This window comes from Tachypleus tridentatus, chromosome 12 (assembly GCF_004210375.1).
Source record: "Tachypleus tridentatus isolate NWPU-2018 chromosome 12, ASM421037v1, whole genome shotgun sequence".
Classification (NCBI taxonomy): Eukaryota; Metazoa; Arthropoda; class Merostomata; order Xiphosura; family Limulidae; genus Tachypleus; species Tachypleus tridentatus.
The window spans coordinates 63,975,513-63,986,613 of NC_134836.1; the positions used below are offsets into that span (position 1 = coordinate 63,975,513).

The 11,101-nt window shown below is 32.6% G+C and overlaps 1 long non-coding RNA gene across 1 annotated transcript; it reads left to right on the top strand.

The window, feature by feature from the left end:
- The first annotated feature begins 8,298 nt into the window (after positions 1 to 8,298).
- Positions 8,299 to 9,987, top strand: LOC143233421 (uncharacterized). Its single transcript, XR_013018137.1, has 3 exons — positions 8,299 to 8,408; positions 9,306 to 9,387; positions 9,609 to 9,987. It is a non-coding gene; the product is annotated as an uncharacterized LOC143233421 (long non-coding RNA).
- Positions 9,988 to 11,101: the final 1,114 nt, after the last annotated feature.

Here is an 11,101-nt window from a genome sequence, read left to right on the forward strand (position 1 = left end):
TTTTTCCTGCCATTTCGAACATCACTTGTTTCTATTTGCACTAGAAAAACTGAATCGATTTGTAGCATTTAGGAATTATCGTTAGCCTTACATTTGGTAAATACAGAACTATCATTTTACCTATAAAAAAACTATCTTAACTTTATGTTTTCATGATCACCTTTTTCAATTGTCACTACTAATTATTAAAGAGAAGAAAACAATAAGAGTATGGAGAAAAAGAATTTGATCTAGATGTTAAGAATTGATGAATGTTACGTATTATATTTTATCTCGGACGAATCTCGGATTTATTATGTTACGTATGTTAACGTTTTACGATTTCAAATTGCCGGAAACTTTAAGTTAATTAAATGTCGATATGTATCAAATGTATAATATTTGGAATCAAGACTGATACACACAACTTTCTTTTTAACACATATATATTTTGATATCCAATACCATTTATAATAACTATTATAAATGATGATTTATTCTCATCGGCAACATATTCATAATTCATAATGCTAAAAGATTAAAAAGGCAATATTTTCACCTGGCAAACCCTATTAACTATCCAAAATAATTTTAACATTATATGTAAAAACGGCTCGTTTGGGTTGAGAAAATATTTTACATAGAAGAGCGAACAACGTTTCGTCCTTCTTCGGTCATCGTCAGTTTTACAAAGAAAGAAAAAGGTAACTGACCGGAAGCTGTCCACATGTTTGAAAGGGGTTGTGTAAATGAGTGTCGGAATGTAGAGGGTGTGCTTAGATTTGATTATATAACTTTCGCTCCTCCACGTCAAATATTTTCTCAACCCAAACGAGCCGTTTTTACATATATATTTCTCTACAAGTGGGTTTTCTCGACATCACTGAATTTTAACTTTGTTAACTGACTACACAAAGAATATTTTATCAGCCTATCAAAATATTTTTCAACCACTTACATAAAGCTAATATGTATATAATTATGGGATAATTTTTATCACCTCTTTTCAAAAGATGAATAACATTAGTCAACTTCCAATCTTATGGCAACTGACTCTATTGAAGAGCTTAGAAAAAATAATAATAAACAAACTATATATCCAGACCTTCTTTCAAAATATTATTTACTCCAGGTGCTTTATCATTTTTAACCTTTTAACTGTTTCTTAACGAGTTCAGAAGTAATGTGATAATCATGTAAATTTTATTTCCATATAGCAATTGTTCAGGTTAGGGAATACTGTTCAAAATTTTATTAGTAAAAAGTGAAGAGAAATTATATTTTAATAATACAACCATCCCATAATCATTAAATATTAGCCTCCCAGTGTTCAAAGGTCCTGCTCCCATCGTAACATTTTGCTTACCTTTAATGTATTTGAAGAAATCCTTTTTTTTTCATTGAATCTTTTTATCATGTGTTGTTTATTTCATAATTTCTTATTTCACCAACGTTCTGGATCTATAATTATCCAAATCTCCCATAATTGCAATCAGTTTAAACTTTTTATAGTTATAATGTTTTTCTTTAATCTTATCCCAATACTCTTCGTGAGCCAACTTGGTTTTTTTCTTTGTAACAATCCCTTTTTTTTCCCTCTAAGCAACATACCTGTGTTGAACATTTAATAATTTATTTAAACATTTGTTTTCCACCTTTTGGTCAGTACCTCAATCTAGTACAGTTGCCTAACTTACTGCAAATAGTTCTTATCTCATCTTTTGAACATTTTATTTTTGACATTTATACAGAAAATGTCATTTTTCCCTATCTCCACATGCAGCAAAGCATCAGATCTAATTTTATAACAATCATTTATACCCTTTAACCATTTCTTTGTCAGAAGTTAACATAATATTTAAAATAGCATTGTTTCTAATGGTTCCTTAACACAAAGTGTTGAAAAAAACCCATCCAGAACAAATTTAAAAAAATCTAACTCTCTCATGTTTCGACCCCAAAATCTCCCACTCTGTATGCCTAAAGTTAAAATATCCCATAATTATAATATCATTGACCGTCGAATTATTTATATTATTAAAGAGTTTTTCAATACTTTTATCAGTTTCAGTTGGTTGTCTGTAAGAAATTCTAAACAAAACCATTTTCCTTTGAAATAAAACGAGATTGACTCAACCTCACTGTTGTTAGCTTTGATAATTTAATTTGAACAAGCTGTAACTGACATTTTACATATAAAAACACTCCTTCCTCGTCTACCATACAACCTATAATTATGTATTTTAACAAATTACTTTCATTATAAATGTCTACATGTCAGTTATTATTATTATATCAAAATCATCTGTTCCTACCTGTTCTTCATTGATCCGTTTTATTTTTTATGCTTTTAGGATTACTTTTATGACAACTTACCCTACCATTAAAATTGCCTTTATATCTATACACTAAATACACTTTATACACTAAATCCCTAGGGCTCTCTGCATCTTATATCTTCTTCATTATTCTGGCACTCTCCACTGTCTAACCCTAGTTTAAAATTATCTTGCCAGTTGAATTAACAACCAAAGCAAATAAGCCTTCTCATACGCTATTCAAATAGAAACAATTCATTTCAAAATGTTCCCTTTTCACACTAAACTGACCCCATAAATTTAATCAGTTAATCTTCTCTTCCTTACGCATTAACGTGAGCCTACCAGTCAGCCCTTGTGATCTATTTATAATTTCATCTCCTCAGTTAATTTCTCGTGACCCTTTGGACTGGCTCGTAATAACTTTATTAATGGTTGTACTTGCTTAACAGTTAGCTCTTCTGACCGACCCTTTTCCTAGATCTTTAGCTTTATGTACACTACACTATGGCGAGAGAGAGAAAACATAATTTCATGTTGGGTTTTAAAAATGTATACCGTTTTACTTAGCATTTTCCAAAAGCGCATTGCAAGAATATTGTACTTTGATTAAGTTTAAATAATAATTAATAAGTGTAGTTGTCAGAAGCACATTAAATTCACAGATAATACATCAGATTCATTAGATATCTTAAGTTAGTTTGCCAAGTGTTTTATATGATAAGAGAAATAAAAACACAAATTCATTTTCAATTTTAAATAATACAGTTATCCGATGTGTAAGAAGAAGGAAGTACCTGCGAAAAGATAATAAAAGTAGAGGCAATAGCCCAACTGTATAGGTCTCGACCCCTATTTTGTACTACTAGAATTAGGTGTTGTCTACGTACCAATTAGACATTGGGATACGAATGATGCTAAGTAGGAGAGTTTGGCGTCTGTGTATCCTGCTGTCGAGCAAGGACAACAGAAAAGACCATGGACAAAGGTCATATAAAAGCCCAGTGTATCAGGAAGTTTTAGGTAAAAGCGTTTGACATTGTCTGGCACTACGGAATAAAATACAAATTTATGAAGTTCAAAGTATCTCCAATGTTTATCAGATGGATTTCCAACTTTATAGAAAATCGAGAGCTAAAGTCAGAATCAACTCTAACTTATCCAATCCATTCACCTTTAATGCAGGTGTACCACAGGGATCAGTTCTTAGTCCACTATTCTATACACTCTTTGTCAATGACCTACCACAGCCGTCTACACCATTCACTCATCCATCACAATACGCCGACGACATCACATTATGAAGCACTTCATGGGACTCTCCACTAATAGCCAAGAAAATACAAGAAACGACAGACAACATTACTCAACAATGCAATAAATGGAAAACCACTCTTAACCCCTCCAAAACACAAGCTATAATCCTACACCGCAGATTAAACAAGAGATTAAAACGCGTAAAACTAGCTAAACTTAACCTTTATAACACTCCCATCTCTTTCTCCAAAACCGCTAAATTCCTTGGAATAATAACAATAAAACAAAAACTTACATGGAATTCTCACTTCAAAATCATCAGAAAGAAAGTCTAAACCAGAATTTCGTACCTCTGCAAGATTAGTCACCATACCCATGAATGCAGACCCCAAACCACATTATACATTTATTAAACATTTATAAGACCTTTAATATAATACGGAGTTATGGTGACATGCAACACTAACAGAAACCAATCCTTATTACTACAAATGCTACAAAATCGAGTGATACGCATCGTACATCGCCTACCGTGTTACACGCCAGTAAGTTATGTCAAAAGACATACGAAAATACAACTAATTTCAGATTGCCTAATTAAGCTAGCAAAAAAATTAAGCTAGCTCGTAGTCATAACCAAGTATTATTACACTCTTAATCTATGTCATTATGCATAAAAAAGATAAAGTTACCAAGGTATAATTGAACAAATGGATGCAACAAAATACGATATTACTAGATTTCAAGACAAGAACACTGTAGTCTGAAAACTATTAGAAAACAAATAACATATTACGGCTTAGTAAACATCTTAAAATATGAATATCAGCACTTCAAATGTAAAGCAATTAAAACATTGCTAGTAGCATATTAGGCCTGGCATAGCCAAGCGAGTAATGCGTGCGACTCTTAATTCGCGGATTCGCGCCCGCGTCGCGTCAAACATGCTCGCCCTCCCAGCCGTGGGGGGCGTTATAATGTGACGGTCAATCCCACTATTCGTTGATAAAAGAGTAGCCCAAGAGTTGGCGGTGGGTGGTGATGACTAGCTGCCTTCCCTCTCGTCTTTCACTGCTAAATTAGGGACTGCTCGGTGCAGTGGGCTAACAACCTACTCATTTAAATACCTGTTGAATAATCCGCAAGCGATTGCGGCACTATGTTCCTAGATGAAATCTAATGGTGATAACTAACTAACTAGTAGCATATTATCAAGTAAAATAACAAAACTCAAATAACTACAGTATAGCTTTCAAATAAATAGTTCAAATAAGCTTTTGGCCAGATGTAGAAGTTAAAATTACACAGTAGAGTGTGAATGTTTAAATTAAACTAAAATACCTAAAAAATTGAGAAGAAGCTAAGTAGCACTTTATTAATTGTTTTATATTAACCTCAGAAGCATCTCCGCCAGATGTATCGTAGCTTCATTTACAGCTTTGCCGATTACTTTGAACGTAAGGGTGAATGGGTTTAAATCACTTTCACTTGAGTATGTCAAAAGTGTTTGAACTGCCTTTGAACCTAGGACGTGTATGGTTTTATAAACGATCCGCCAGTCTTTGAAAGAAGAGACAATGCTTGCGTCATCACTCATTGGATAGCAGAGTTCTTAAATGACATATGATATTTGAGAGAATTTGGTTCGATCTTTAAGACTTTTTATTCTCAGCAGAGTTCTAGCTACATATTAAAGGTGAACTTGTAGATAGACTCTATTAAATATGATTATTAATTTCTTCTTCAACATGGTTGATGAAGGCTTTTATTGACTGTATAATCTGTAGTATATACTGGGAAGAAGTTGAGTTTTAAATTGAATTTTAAGCTGAATAACTCTCCTTGTAAAATTTTTCAAGAAATGGTAAATCTACGACATATTAAAATTTTAAAGGTTGTCTTTGAAATAAATGTATAAAACTGTCAGAATGAGTTTATAGCTTTGTGAACCTGTATCTGACCATGATTTGTGTATTTTAGTGTTATATTAACAGTTTATTAAGCGCCAGTACACCTTACATGCGCTCAGAAGGCACGATCTTTGCTCTCATTGGTTTAATATTCGATACTGAGTGAGGCATTTGTATAATATACAGCTACAAATTGTCTTACTTCAAACATTAAGTAGCTAATGCATACTTAACTAGATTCCTAACGCAGCATTGTATAAGACTAACATAACCTGAACGAGTACTCGACTTGCAACTTGGAGATGGCGGTATCGAAAGCCGACACCAAAGATTTCTTGAGAGCACTATAATGTGTCAGTGAACCTCGCTTTTCGTTAGTAACCTAAAAGTTGGAAGTGGATGTTGTTAAATTGCTACTCTTTCTCTAGTCTATCATTTCAAAATTATAGATGTGTAGCGCAATTAGCACTCGCGTAGCTTTGCAAAAAATTCAAAATACGAATGAAGAAGTAATATAATATAATTATAGCCTTAAGTCAAGCCACCCATTCAACTTAAAGATGGGTATGATACACAGCCTATATTCTCTGGAAAAATAAAATATTTGTAATAAAGAAGAGGCTAATAAGAATGAATTAAAACACAACTTGAACAAGCTTTAAGTCACACAATACCAATTTAATATAATATAATATTTAGGGACAACAAGAGTAATGAGTGGATCCATCACAAGTTGGGATCATCAGCCTTCTTCGGAAGAGTGAAGGAAGGGTCACATCTTGGGATTGTAATAAGCCATGGTGAAACTGGCTGAATGAGACAGCAAAGTCGTCCAATACCAGACATGTGCAGGTGCGTGTCTATGTATGTATGACTGCCATAGTTCCAAAAGGAAATAATCTTGATTGTTTGTTTGTTTGTTCTAAATTTCGCACAAAGCTACACGAGGGCTATCTGCCCTAGCCGTTCCTAATTTAGTAGCGTACGTCTAGAGGAAAGGTAGCTAATCATTACCATCCACCGTCAATAGTTTGGCTACTTTTTATCAACGAATAATGGGATTGACCGTCACTTCATAACGCGCCCACGGCAGAAAGTGCAAGAATATTTGGGGTGACGGGGATTCGAATCCGCAACTTTCAGATTATTAGTCAAGCGTCCCAGCCACCTGGCCATCCTGGGCCAGTTATTTAATAACAACATGGGCTATCTGTGCTCTACCTACCACAAGTATCGAAACTTAGCATTCTTTCTCTACATACATTTTGCTATGCAACTGGAGGGATGAGTATTTTGTGTTCTTTTGATAGGAATATATACAGTGCTACATTAGAATGAAGGAAACACACTTTGTTTTAAGAGTTTTGAATAACAGATGCTATAACTGTAAAACATTCCACATCCTAACAAAGACATTTGGATACTTCTGTGACTTGGTAAAAAATAGACATATGCCTGTTAGAAGCCAGTAAAACACAAAATTGTTGCAGAGCAGCCATGAGTCCCAAAGTGTGGTTAACAGGAGGTGAATTTTCTTTCAAATTAGGAATACAGTTTTATCAATTACACGAGGCGTTCAATAAGTGACGGTGATGTGATGCCAGGACCAAACCTAACTCCATTTTTGCACTCGAAGATGATAGTATATAGAACTTTTCAGAGTTTACTGGTAATGATCACACTGACACTTATATAATACTACAAATGCTATACTATACATAGATGCACTATTAGAATTATTCCAATATTCAGAACTTTCATCTAATAGATGCTAACATTCTCACTGTGCTTACTTGGAATGGGATCTCGAGTAACTAGACTGAACAGCACTCTCATTAGATTTTATTTTAAACGTGGATAATAAACTCTTTACAGTACATGGTTACTTCTTAGAAGTGTTCTTGAAGTGGAGACAGTTACTACCTTCCCACTAATCAATCAGTCCTAAATTGAGGATGACTAGTGCAAATAGTCTTTGAGTAGTTTCGCGCGAAAACAATATAATTAAAAGAGGATCATCAGTTGAGGAAAAGGAATGAAAGAAAGACACAATAATATCTAAGTAAGTTACTAGATATATATATATACTAGAGATATATAAAGTATTTATAACAATAAAATTGAATTTATCTGGCCAGTTCAAAATTATCTTCTGATCAAGAAACCAATAGACTGATGAAAAGGTGCCATAATTGGTTTAGTTCCAAATCATTTCCAGGGTGAATATATGTAATAGTACGCACCAAACTCTTACTATTTCTGCCCTTTCCATAAAAGAAAAGAAAGGCTAGCTTTATTTCAAATAACCTTACAGTTGAGAGCATTAAGCACAATCAAGCATTGGTATCTGCCTTGTTCAACAGAAAGAAATATCCAGAACAAAGTTTCAGAACAGAGTACAGAGGAAAAAAAGACTTAGTCAAATTTGTAGTAGAAACACTTGCCCGATCAAAACATTTCCACTTTCAAAACAGGCTAAGGGTTCAAGAAATAGAAACTATTAAGGAACAAGGACTGGTAGAACTGAGTACTAGTCCTTAGGAAACGCCTATTGTGCTTGTGAAGAAGAGGGTAAATCAACAAGATTCTTCGTGGACGTCTAGAAGGTGAATGAAGTCACAAAGAAAAATACCAGAAAGAAGAATGATTGATTTAATACTTCATAGTAGGTGAATTTTATCAAAAAGAAAACTTTTTTGTTATGTATTTACGTGTGACATTTTCAATGTCATTTACACAAATGCTGCATTCTAAGAATCATAGTTTATTTGAGTGTATGAAGTTTAATTTATGATATCTAGGAGCAGTTCTAGTGTTTATGAGGTATTCACATGTAAATTAGCTTCTTATAATGTTCGTTGCAATTTGTTAAATGCAGATGGCTGCAGATTGGGACTTGTGTGAAATTTCCTCGTCGAAAGTTACAGGTGATAAACCTTACAAGGTGAAAAGTAGAATTACATCCTTTATCGGTTAAAGTATATTAAATGTTTTAATTCAAAGTACAAAAGTTTTAGCACTTTGTATGGATTGAAAAAAACAATGGAAATGTTTTAAATGTAAAGCAAGACGTGTTTCATTTTATGATTTATCGTAAAGTAACGTTTGTGACTTTGACGAATTTGATCAAGATAATTCTCAAATTGAAATAAAATGTGACTTAAGACGTAAGTAATTTGATTAACAACGTGCGTTTGATAGTCGACCATGACAGTAGCTCCTTAGCCTTTATGAAAAGTTTGTTCTGGATTAACATATAAATTTATGTATATTTAGTTATGTAGATTTGATATTGACGAGTTTCGTACTTTTTACTGTATTAATTGCTCACTGTCGGTGATATAAAGTGAATTCATAGATACATTGGTTTTGCTCATTGATAATATTAATTTTGTATATTTTTGATAATTTGAATTTTATCACTATACCCAACAAAGAACTGACAAAAGCCGTACACTTTCATTAAAAGTTAATGTCTGAAAAAAATTTAAAATGCGAAACATTTTGTAATTTACATTTCAATGTTTACTGGCGATATGTTTGTTTTTCTATATGACTCAGTTTTGTAGCTTTTATTTTGCTAGTCCCCAGGTAATCTGGTAATAAATTAATAATATCCTCAGTTAGGGAGTTTATCTGGAAATATCAAGAAATAAGTTTTTATAATAACAGTGTGAAAGAGCTTGGTAGCGTGATTGTCAAAATAACATCCCAGCACATGCGATTCACCCTCACCAGACTATTTGATATCTAATAAGTGAAATAATTCTGTATTTTACTTAAAACAAATTGCATGTTTGAAGTCAGTTGTATAATATTTCTTGTTTGTTTTATGTTATAGGTGTTGTAATCTGCTATAATGAAGTCTTTGGTACTTGTATTACTTGTTGTTCTGTTCACCGGTGTGATTAGCAGAAAACCAGGTAATCACATTTTTTCATTTAAACATTTCTTTGTTTAGTCAATTTATATTTTGATACACTAAATGTTATTACTTTTATTGTAAACTTATGACAGTCTATTGGTATTAAAATTTCAGTATATTTGTATATACCCGACTTTCTTCCAACTTCAGATTTTATTAGTCTCGCCTAGCATTACGAGAAATACTAATAACGTTTACATATTTTCTTCATCTACCTAGCATGGAAATGTCCGCCTTGGCCATATTTCTTTGTAGACCCTTGTCCCAACGGAATTCTTCCAGGCTCAACCTGTAACTCTGACAATGATTGTCCTGGTGCTTCATATTTATGTTGCTGGGATTGGCGTGACTGCAGAAATAGGTGTACAAGAGGTGTCAATACTTAAATACAACATTTAGTATTAAAATGCGAAATCCAACTTCTGTACGATACCTCGATTTAATGATAGTTTTGCCTCGTTTCGAAAGTGTGAAATGTTTTGCGATGGCACAATAAGTTACTTACTCTTCAGATTATATTTCATAATTTTACGATATCTGAATTTTAAAAGCATTTTGTATGTTTTAATCTTCAATAAAGACTTAATTAATTAAGAAACGAACGAAATGCCCGTTTACTACAAATCTTGATGTGTTAATACGGGCATCGATAACTCGATATTTCCACTTTTTTGCAAACACATAAAAATATGTAATTTTGTAACCATAAAAATGTTGTTAATATCTTCGAATACATTTTGTAAAACAGTAGAAACTTCGTATATTACACGCAGAACACTTAGTTTTAAATCCACACAAAGCTATAATACTTCAATGCTATAAAAAATTTATAATTAACTTATGATAGATCTGTTTGGGATAAATGAATAAATTTCATGTTTCTAAAACGTGGTATTTCTTGTTTTTTAGTTATTTTCATACTATATTATCCATAAGGCGCTATATACACTTTGAAATATTCTGCCTATAAGAAATTTAAGAATTATATTCGGTACGTTTTTCAATATTTTTTTTTTTATAATAGCAGTTTAAAGCTAACTTTCGTTTCAAAATAAAGTTACGACTATAATTTACACTAGTTTTAAAAAATCATTCAATTTGACTATTTGCATTATATATTCATATATAAAGTTTTTATTTAATTTTACTTACACCAGAGATTATTTGTGCTGTGTCGTGTATCGAAATCAGTATTTAGCATTATAAGTGATCATGAGTACCACCGAGCTACATTCGGGGTTGGGAAGGAAACGCGGAAGGAAAAATTTGAATATCTCAAGCAATTATACACGTTAATACATTTATATATAGTATGATCATTTATTCTCTCTAGAATGGGACAATCTAAAATTCATGTCAAAACATTAAAACACGTCTTTAAGCACTAATAACAAATGCCTTAGTAAAACTATATTTAAAAAACACATTAAGAACCTTTTCTGTAAATGAAAAGAATCTAATTTAAAACGCCTTAGGTTTGAAACAAAGGTACGGCAAATGAAGGATTGAGTGTGAAACTTAAAATAATTAAAGTGGCGGCCAAACTGGTAGCTAAACTTATAGGCCTTGTTTTTGTTTACCTTCCAGGCATGATGATGAGTAAAATAAAATGCGCAGCCGAAGTAACTAAAGCATGGTATTTACTAGAAAATACGTAATGATGCTGGAGTGGTTTCAAAAGAGGCATAGCCAAAGTTTCGACTTAATTCTGT